The sequence below is a fragment of the Schistocerca cancellata genome, chromosome 7 (assembly GCF_023864275.1).
Source record: "Schistocerca cancellata isolate TAMUIC-IGC-003103 chromosome 7, iqSchCanc2.1, whole genome shotgun sequence".
In the NCBI taxonomy this organism is placed as follows: Eukaryota; Metazoa; Arthropoda; class Insecta; order Orthoptera; family Acrididae; genus Schistocerca; species Schistocerca cancellata.
The window spans coordinates 262,690,447-262,701,161 of NC_064632.1; the positions used below are offsets into that span (position 1 = coordinate 262,690,447).

Sequence of the window (10,715 nt, forward strand, 5' to 3'; positions counted from 1 at the left end):
GAAATTTGTTAACATCGAGTATTGATTTAAGTGTCAGGAAGTCTTTTCTCAAAGTATTTGTATGGAGTGTAGCCATGTATGGAAGTGAAATATGGACGATAAATAGTTTAGACAAGAAGAGAATAGAAGCTTTCGAAATGTGTTGCTACAGAAGAATGCTGAAGATTAGGTGGGTAGATCACATAACTAATGAGGAGGTATTGAATAGAATTGGGAAGAAGAGGAGTTTGTGGCACAACTTGACTAGAAGAAGGGATCGGTTGGTAGGACATGTTCTGAGGCATCAAGGGATCACCAATTTAGTACTGGAGGGCAGGGTGGAGGGTAAAAATCGTAGAGGGAGGCCAAGAGTTGAATACACTAAGCAGATTCAAAAGGATGTAGGCTGCAGTAGGTACTGGGAGATGAAGAGGCTTGCACAGGGTAGAGTAGCATGGAGAGCAGCATCAAACCAGTCTCAGGACTGAAGACCACAACAACAACATGCTTATTTATGATTGGCAGAGAAACATCACAGCCAATCGGAAAGCAGCATCAAACCCGCTCAATCCTGCGTGTATATATACAGAACCAATCAAAATTCATCACTGAATCAGAGCAGTAAATTACCATAAATAAATTTTGAAAATCCACAGTTATAAAACTAATTCCCTTTTAACCAAATTATTTTTCCGAACCAAATTATTTTTCCAAATTATGTTCCCCAGTACCATTAACTGACAAAATAGTTTATAATAAATTCCCCGGCATGAATGACTAAAACACACGTCATTCTCGAACATTACTCACGCGCGCGCGCGTTGTGTGTGTGTGTGTGTGTGTGTGTGTGTGTGTGTGTGAATTCCTAAGTGACCAAACTGCTGAATTCATCGGTCTCTAGACTTACACACTATTTAAACTAACTTATGCTAAGAACAACACACACACCCATGCCCGAGGGAGGGCTCGAACCTCCGGCGGGAGGGGCCGTGCAATCCGTGACATTATGCCTCATACCGCGCGGCCACTACGCGCGGCATTACTCACGTATAGTATAAAAATTTTGCATAAAATAGCGTTTCGCATCTTCACCTTATTTCACTCTCATAACGAAATACAATGATATTTTGACTGCAGCTGCAACAGTATGCGTCAGCTATTGAGCTCATCATATCGCATAGAAACCACACGCACTAGATCTATCTGACGCCACCTGTCTTGCGCGTGATTCACGCTGCACGTCTAATCACTGCTGTAATGTCCCATCTGAATAGGCATGATGCGATGCGCTACACCTCACTACCTTTCGTAACATTCCTCGTAAAACACGTAGTCATAGTTGCTATCACAACCTCACGATCACTGACTTCTTCCTGTACTTTAATTGGTACGATAAGTTCAGGTCTGTTTGTTGCTAGGAGATCTGGGGCGTTACCTTCACAAGTTACTTCTCTATCTGGTCGAAGTAGTTTCCGGACAAGACATTCAGAACAATTTCACACGAATCCCTGTCTCTGGCACCAGATTTGATAGCTTGACTCTCCCAGTCAATACTCCGCTTACAACAGTATGATACGAAACCATTAACGATATTCTGCAAGTTCATTCTGAAGCGCCCTACCACTACAGCTCCTTACCCAGGTGGTCTATAAAGCCTACGATTACCATTTTTGTCCGTTCTTCGATATTTAATTCCACCCAGATTATTTCACTTTCGGAATCCGTGGTAATCTCGCCAAATATTATCGAAATCTTTACTGCAATAAGTACACCGCTACCATTGATGTGTAACCTATCATGAAGACATATATTCTAATCTGAACTTAGGATTTCGTTGCTGTTCACTTCCGATTTCAATTTTCTTTTCGAAATGCTATCTGGGCATTATTACCTCCAGTATGAGATACTGACTTGGGACCATCCCTTGAATGCTTCTGCAGTTTACTAGTATGATATTAACCTATTAACCTTTTGTATATCTAATATGGGAGGACGAGCGTTCTCTGAGAAAATTGTGGTTGTTGTAACCTCGATTTTGGCATGCATTTCATCTTTGATCTCAAGGGGGAGAGGGGTCCTTTAACCCAAAAGAAATAATATGATTGTTGTAAACAGTGTAACTGTTAAGCACTTACGTTTTGTTGATTCCTTTCTACCATATGCCCGTCACCACCCGCCCGGCCTTTTTTGCTTGTTCATGACGTTCACGAATTATTTTGCCTATACGAATATAACATACTAGCCTGTGTCACTACTCAACTTGTATCGTTTATGGCCTGTACATTCTTATACTTTGAGTAAGTGTACAATAAGTAAAATAATATTTATTTGTTCATAACTCCCGTATGAATTTCATTATGCCTGTGTTTTTGTATAGATGTATAGCTGTAAGAGGCCATGTATCTTTAGAAAAACAGTCTTTCGACAACTATAAACTATCGCTGATGTAGTCTGGACTCTCTGTTTAGTCTTCAGTGGCCTGGGAATGGCATAGAAAGATCGAAATCCTGGTCACGACGAAATATAAAATAAATATTGGTGTGGAACTTCACTACGGTGTATTTCTGTTTTTGATATTGTCCACGGTGTGGAGTGATGAACTGAAAGACGCACTTCTAGGATCATAACAGGGTGGTACAGCCCTAATGAAAATGTAAGATAAATGCTCGACGAACTTAAGTAGGAATTCGTAAAAGAAAGACGACGCAGGTCTGGCGGAACCCAGTTGCTGTAATAACTGAGACATCATTCCTGTATCGTATTTACATCTACTGCTACATAGATACACCACAATCCAACGTACGGCGCGTGGCGGAAGGTACCCCGTACACTACTTGTCATTTCCTTTCCTGTTCCACTCGCAGAGAGAGCGAAAGCAGCTGTCTATGTGCTTCCATGTGAACCCCAATTTCTCGTAGCATATCTTCGTGGGCCTTACGCGCCATGTATGTTGGAGGCAGTAGAATCGTTTTGCAGTCAGCTTCAAGTACTGGTCCTCTCAATTTCCTCAATAATGTTCCTCGAAAAAATTGTCACCTTCTCTCCAGGGATTCTCATTTAAGTTCGTGAAGCATCTCCGTAGTACTTGCATGTTATTCGAACCTACCAGTAACAAGTCTAAAAGCCCTCCTCTGAATTGGTTCTATGTCTCCCATTAATCCGATCTGGAACGGATCCCAAATAGTTGAGATCGCACCCCACGTCCTATTTGCGGTCTCCTTTACAGGTGAAATACGTTTCCCTAGGATTTTCCCAATAAACCGAAGTCGACCATTCACCTTCACCAACACAATCCTTACATTGTCGATTCACTTCGTATTGATTTGCAACGTTACGCCCAGACATTTAAACGACGTGACTGTCATGCAAGACACTACTAATGGTGTATCCAAACATTACTGGTTTGTTTTTCCTACCCATCCGCATTAACTTATACTTCTCTGCGTTCAGCTGCCATTCATCAACCCACTAGAAATTTTGTCTATGTCATCTCGTATCTTCCTACTGCCACTCAAAGACAAATCTTGCCATACACCAAAGCACCGTCAACAGATAGCCGCAGTTTGCTGCTTGCCCTGCCCGCCAGAGCATTTATGTGTGTAGAAAGTAATTGCGATCCCATCACACGTCTTTTGGGTACTTCTGACGATACCCTTGTCTCTGATGAACAGTCGCCCGTCGAGGACAACATGCTGGGTTCTATCATTAAAAAGTCTTCGAGCCACTCACATAGCCGCGCGGGATTAGCCGAGCGGTCTCAGGCGCTGCAGTCATGGACTGTGCAGCTGGTCCCGGAGGAGGTTCGAGTCCTCCCTCGGGCATGGGTGTGTGTGTTTGTCCTTAGGATAATTTAGGTTAAGTAGTGTGTAAGCTTAGGGACTGATGACCTTAGCAGTTAAGTCCCATAAGATTTCACACACATTTGAACATTTTTTTTTTTTTGAGCCACTAACATATCTGGCAACCTATTCCGTATGCTCCTACCTTCGTTAAGAGTCTGCAGTGGGGCGCAGTGGCTAGCACACAGGACTCGCATTCGGGAGGACGACGGTTCAATCCCGCGTCCAGCCATCCTGATTTAGGTATTCCGTGATTTCCCTAAATCACTCCAGGCAAATTCCGGGATGATTCCTTTGAAAGGGCACGGCCGACTTCCTTCTCCTTCCTTCCCTAATCAGATGGGACCGATGACCTTGCTGTTTGGTCTCTTCCCCCAAACCAACCAACCAACCAACCAACCAATCTGCAGTGGGGTGCGGTGTCAAATGCTTTTCGGAAATCTAGAAACATGGAATCTGCCTGTGGCCCTTCATCCATTGTTCGCAGTATATCATGTGAGAAAAGGGCAAACTGAGCGTGACCGATGCTTTCTAAAACCATGTAATTCGTAGATATAAGATTGTCGGTCTAAAGAAAATTCATTTTATTCGAACTGAGAAAGTGTTCAAGAATTCTGCAGCAAACTGATGTTGGGGATTTACAGAATGAAATTTTCACTCTACGGCCGAGTGTGCGCTGATACGGAACCTCCTGGCAGATTAAAACTGTGTGGCGTACCGATACTCGAACTCGGAACCTCTGCGTTTCGCGGGAATGTGCTCTACCATCTGAGCTACCCAAGCGCGACTCACCACGGGCAAAGGTCCCGTGTTCGAGTCTCGGTCCGGCACAGAGTTTTAATTTAATGTTGGGGATATTGGTCTGTAATTTTGCGGTTCCGTTCTTTTGCCCTTTTTACACACAGGAGCCACCTGCGCTTTTTTCTAGTCGCTTGGGTTTGCGCTGGGCTACTCGTAGGTTAGGGGCCAATGCTATAGAGCACCCTTTGAAGAACCGAACTGAGATTCCACCTGGAGCTGGCGACTTCTTTGTTTCTAACTCTTTCAGTAGTTTCTAAGCGCCAGGGATGCTTATTACTATGTCGTCCATACTGGAGTGTGTTCGAAGGTCAGACACTGTACCTTTGTACATTCTCCTGCGTGAACGAATTGTGAAACATGAAATTTAAAGCTTCGGCTTTCTTAACAGTAAATTGAAACACATAACTTGCCGTCGAAGTATTGCATTTCTTGTTAAGGTAGGCCACGGGTGAAATTTGAGCTTAGTTAGGCGGGGCTTAATGAAAACGTTTATATTTCAGAAGTCAGTTGCAGCTCGTAACCACATATTGACAACTACATCACAACGGCTTGTTTGCGGGATCCATGTTTACTGGAACGTTTTTGCCTCTACCATCCCATGTTTACGCCAGTGTCAGTCTTCACCATTGATTGTGTTTATTTTGTGTAAGTCGCTGCGTTTCGGCGCACACCACAAGTGGTGAACTACTGCACAGAACTCTTTTGTTTGTTTTCCTTGAATTTTCGTTCGGTAGAACTTGATTTACTTCCCCATCCCTACCACGGAGTACCTGTATGACTTTGTCATTAATCATAATAACAATGATAACGACAGCTGCTGCCAGCTGCTTTTATTTTTGTTTTTATTGAGTTTCGATTCCCCCCGAAGGGGGCAGGCTGGCAGCAGCTTAGTACGCCGCTCTTCAGCCTACAGAATTTGTTTTAAAAAGATGAAGATAATAAATAATAAAAGCAGGTGATAAAATCGGTGACTTAAATGGTAAAATGGCGGAAAATTGTGGAACTTAAAACATAAAACAAATGTTTGATGATGCTTTTTGTTAACTTTTTTTATACTTTATTGGCCAGCTGCTGTGCAGTATTGTGTCATCTTGAGTCTCCTTTCTCCACAAGTGACGGGTGCCAAGTTTCCCATTGTGGATTACGCCATCACACACTGTATGTCTAGAGCACGAAGTTTTCCAACGCACAACAACCTTCAAATATACTGCAGCTAGAGGGTGATAGGCACCTTATGCCTACGGCAGCAATAATTTGTGTGGATAGTTATCTCAGGTGTTAGTTCAACACTAGACCAGCGCTACAAGTGGAAGTGTGTGAGAACTATCTACCGGACCGGCACGTGCACACGCATACCAGAATTAGGCGCGCAGTGCGCTTGCCAATCGTGCAGTCTGCGCAGACCTCTTGGGCAGAGTCATTAAGAGGGAGTGAGGCGCCGAGGGCAGAGCGTGGTTTCTGCTTGAGCACCACGGTCGCTAATAATTCCCACTAACACCCAAACCTCCAGATGTCAGTCAGACAGTCAGATCGGCACCAAACGTTGTGTGTCGATAGAGTATCAACCATAACACCGATTTCCTTCGTGCTGCGTGCTACCGTCCAGTAGAAGACGCGTAAACGGCGATTAAATGTGTCACCAGAGCTACGTAGCACAGGAAAAGTGAGTAATATTGTATCGTAAATCTCGCATAAATGAGAAAGTAGAGCGCTCAGACCCACTGATGACATTTCTTTTTAACTGTTTGCGCGTGAAACTGTTCTACGAGAGAAAATTTTCCTGACATGCAAAAGGACTTTTCGAAGTTCGTACCAATATTCTTTTGGCAGTCTAGTTTCGCTTCGTTAGCTGAACGTTACGTACTTATGAATGATGTTATTATTTGGTTTATAATTAATTATTATTATTACTATTACTTGCACACGTGTAATGCTAGTGTTTCGTTATTTTTCTGTTCTGATTTTATACTCTGCCAGACTACAAATGTGCTCTATAGGTTTAGTACTTTCAAAGAAACAGAGCGAAAGCGGACTGCCAAAAGAACATTGCTGTAAACTCCAAACAGCCCTCTTACATGTCATGAACACGTTACTCCATGCAACACTTTCACGCATTAGAGTAAACAAATTTACAGAGCCGAGTAAAGCTGCAACCTTTGTGAGAGGCTGGAAGATCACCTTAAGACAGTGTTTCTGAAGAATACGGCCTATCTTTGGGGAAAGAGCACCCAGATAGGCAAAAACGCGCTTGATCTGAAGGAATTACTGTCTCCTTCCCCATCACACACCTGCATTCTAGGTTTCATATTGAATGCTCTGCGAATTTGTTGCGGGGAAAATCCATTCGCTTTAAAAGTGCTCTTGAGGTATGTGAGCTCTTCTTTCAAGTTATCTTTATCGGATATACAGTGCGCCCTATGCACTACGGTCTTAAGGACACCTATGGTCTGTGAAGGGTGGTGGTAGCTACTGGAATGTAGATATAGATTTGTGTGTATCGGCTTACGATATACTACATGTCCTAATGTGCCATCGCCAACGGCCTAGTCGCAGTGGTAACACCGGTCCCCGTCAGATCACCGAAGTTAAGCTCTGTCGGGCTGGGCTGGCAGTAGGATGGGTGACCATCCGGTCTGCCGAGCGCTGTTGGCAAGCGGGGCGAACTCAGCCTTTGTGAGGCAACCTGATGAGCTACTTGATTGAGAAGTAGCGGCTCCGGTCTCGGAAACTGACATACGGCCGGGAGAGCGGTGTGCTGACCAGATGCCCCTCCATATCCGCATCCAGTGATGCCTATGGGCTGAGGATGACACGGCGGCCGGTCGGTACCGTTGGGCCTTCATGGCCTGTTTGGGAGGAGTTTTGATGTACCATCAACTTAACGGCGAACGACAACAGCCAAAAAGGGGAGGCAGCCGTCTTTTTCTATTTCCACAGTAAATTTTATACTAGCATGGATAGAATTCAAATGCTCAAGAAATCGATGTAATTCATCCATCCCGTGCGGCCATATCACAAATGTGTCGCCCAGGTACTTCCAGAAGACCGTTCGTTTAAAGCTTGCTCAGTCCAGTGCCTTGTCCTCGAAATCTTCCATGATTAAATTAGCTTCCAGAGGGGAGAGGGAGCTTCCCATAGCAACGCCATCAATTGTTCATAAAATTCACCATTAAACTGAAAATAAGATGTTAAAAGCACACGTTCAAATAAGGCCGTAATGTCTTATCAAAATGTTGGCTGATAAGAGATAAAGAGTCCTTTAAAGGTACCTTGGTGTATAATGGTACCACGCCAAAACTAACAAGCACATCCGTACTATTTAGCCTGGTCGACTTACCGCCGTTCTGTAACAGTGCCGAGAATTACATTCAGAGTGGTTCTGCTATGAAAAGAAATGGCATTCCAGACCATCACACCTGGTTGTAGTGCCGTATTCCACCGCTGTCTGGGACTTCCCCAGACACGTCTTCAGCCTAGAATCTCATTGATTGGAGTAGAACTGTGGTGAGGCGCGCTTTGAATTGAGCTCTGGTGACCAGTGAGAACGTGTCTGGAAACGCCCCGGACAGTGGTGGTGCACCAGCCTGATCGTCGCCCGCCTTACCGTCCGACAGTTAGGAGTGATGGGTCTGGGGTGTCATTTCTTTTCATTGCAGGACGCCTTTGGTTTTCATTCGCGGCACCCTAACAGCATAGTTGTACAGATGGTTCAGAGGGCTCTAAGCACTATGGGACTTAACATCTGAGGTCATCAGTCCCCTAGACTTAGAACTACTTAAACCTAACTAACCTAAGGACATCACCCACATCCATGCCCGAGGCAGGATTCGAACCTGCGACCGTAGCAGCCGCGTGGTTCCGGACTGAAACGCCTAGAACCGCTCGACCCATAGTGTTACATCGACAATATTCTACGTCCCGTTTCGCTGCCCTTCACGGCAAGCCATCCTGGGCTTACATTTCAACAAGACAATGCCAGCTCGCACATGGCTAAGGTTTCTGCTCCTTGTCTTCATGCTAGCCACACCCCAGCTTGGACAGAAACGTCGCCAGATGTCGCCCCACTTGAGAATGTTTGGAGCAGTTTGAGCAGAGCCCTCCAACCAGCGAGATTTTGACGCTCTAACGCGTTAATTGGACAGAATTTTCACGATATCCCCCAGCATGATATCCAACGGACATAATGACCTCTCTAGACTCTGAGAAGCTCATCTGCATAAACTAGCACGGTTTTAGGAAACAGCGGTCATGCGAGACACAGCTGGCCCTCTTTGTGCATGATACACAACAGGCTCTAGATACCGGCTCCCAGGTTGATGCCGTATTTCTCGACTTTAGAAAGGCGTTCGACTCAGTTCCGCACTGTCGCTTGCTCCAAAAAGTGCGCGCTTACGGTCTATCCGATGACATATGCGGTTGGATAGAAAGTTTTCTAACAGACAGGGAGCTGTATGTCGTCATGAACGGGGTGACTTCAACAGAAACAAGCGTAACTTCAGGTGTTCCCCAGGGCAGCGTAATAGGTCCGTTGCTTTTTACGATTTACGTAAACGATCTGGTTGATGCTATTGACAGCGGCATTAGACTGTTTGCCAATGATGCTGTAGTCTACAAGAAAGTAGTATCACACGAAAGTTGTGAACAAAACAATGAAGATTGGCAGAAAATAAATGCGGTGAATGCCCAGTCTTTGGAAGCGGTAACATGCGTCAAGTATCTGGGTGTGACTATTCGAAATGATCTCAAACGGAATGATCAGATTACACAAGCAACGGGTAAGGCAAACTGTAGATTGCCGGTTATTAGTAGAATGCTGAAGCGATGCAGCCCTTCAACAAAGGAAATAGCTTACAGTACGTTAGTTCGTCCAGTCTTGGAGTATTGTTCGTCTGTGTGGGACCCTTTCCAGTTGGGTCTGATTCAAGAGAGTGAGGAAGTCCAAAGAAGAGCGGCAAGATTGGTGATTAGTTTATTTAGCCATCGCGAGAGCGTTACAAATTTCATAGAAAGTTTGAAGTGGGACACACTTGCAGATAGACGGTGCGCTAAACGGAAGGGGCTGCTCACTAAATTCTGAAATCCGATCATCACCGAGGATGTAGAGCATATATTATTAACACCAACTTTCAAATTGCGCAGTGATCACCATTCAAAGATAATGGAAATTAAAGCTCGTACTGAGGCGTTCAGACAGTCGTTTTTCCCTCACGCTATCCGCGAGTGGAACAGAGGTGGGGGGAATATGACTTTGGCGCGAATTGTGCCCTCCGCCACACATTGCCAGCGGGGTATATATGTAGATGTAAATTGCTCAGTGAAGCACAGTCAAGCCAAATAGGTGCTTGTATGAGTGCCATAGGTGTACCACGCGTGACTGACTTGGTCAATTTGTGGAGTTCTTTCTCTTGAATAAAAGCTTTTAATCGCTCCGTACGCATACTCCTGGGTATCTTATAGGAGTAATTGCTTCCAGTGATTGTTCTGTAATCGTTTAATCATACAATAATGAATCTTTATGTATGAGCAATACGTTACATTTATTTATGTTGAGAGCCAATTTCCACTCCCCGCACCAACCGCCGATCCAGTGCATGCCTTCTTGCATTTCGCTACAATTTTCTAGCATCGCCACTTCTGTGCATAAAACAGCATCGTCCGACAGAAGCCCCGTGGAGCTTACGATGTTGTCTACTACCGGTACGTCATTTTAATGTATTATACTTTCCAGAAAGTATTTCGCAGGATTATACCTCCGTAATAAGGTGAATATGTATCTTTTAATAACGTACCAAGGATATGAATGAACAGGTTTTGGTTAATCTGTGGCACCGTCTTCAATCGGTCTCAAGCTGCTTTCCCAGTCTTATTTATATACCTCTGTAAGTAGGCTGTTTAGGTTTTTATATTGGTAACGCCACGTAGCGCTCTATATGAAAATCACTGACTGTGCTGTGTGCAGTCTGTGGCTGGTTTGCATTGTTGGAATTTGCTATTGTCGTGTTGGGCAGTTGGCTGTTAACAGCGCGTAGCGTTGCGCAGTTGGAGGTGAGCCGCCAACAGTGGTGGATGTGGGCAGAGAGATGGCGGAGTTTTGAG

General features: G+C 44.6%; 1 pseudogene; it reads left to right on the forward strand.

The window, feature by feature from the left end:
* The first annotated feature begins 7,153 nt into the window (after positions 1-7,153).
* Positions 7,154-7,271, forward strand: LOC126093804 (5S ribosomal RNA; annotated as a pseudogene).
* The last annotated feature ends 3,444 nt before the right edge of the window (positions 7,272-10,715 follow it).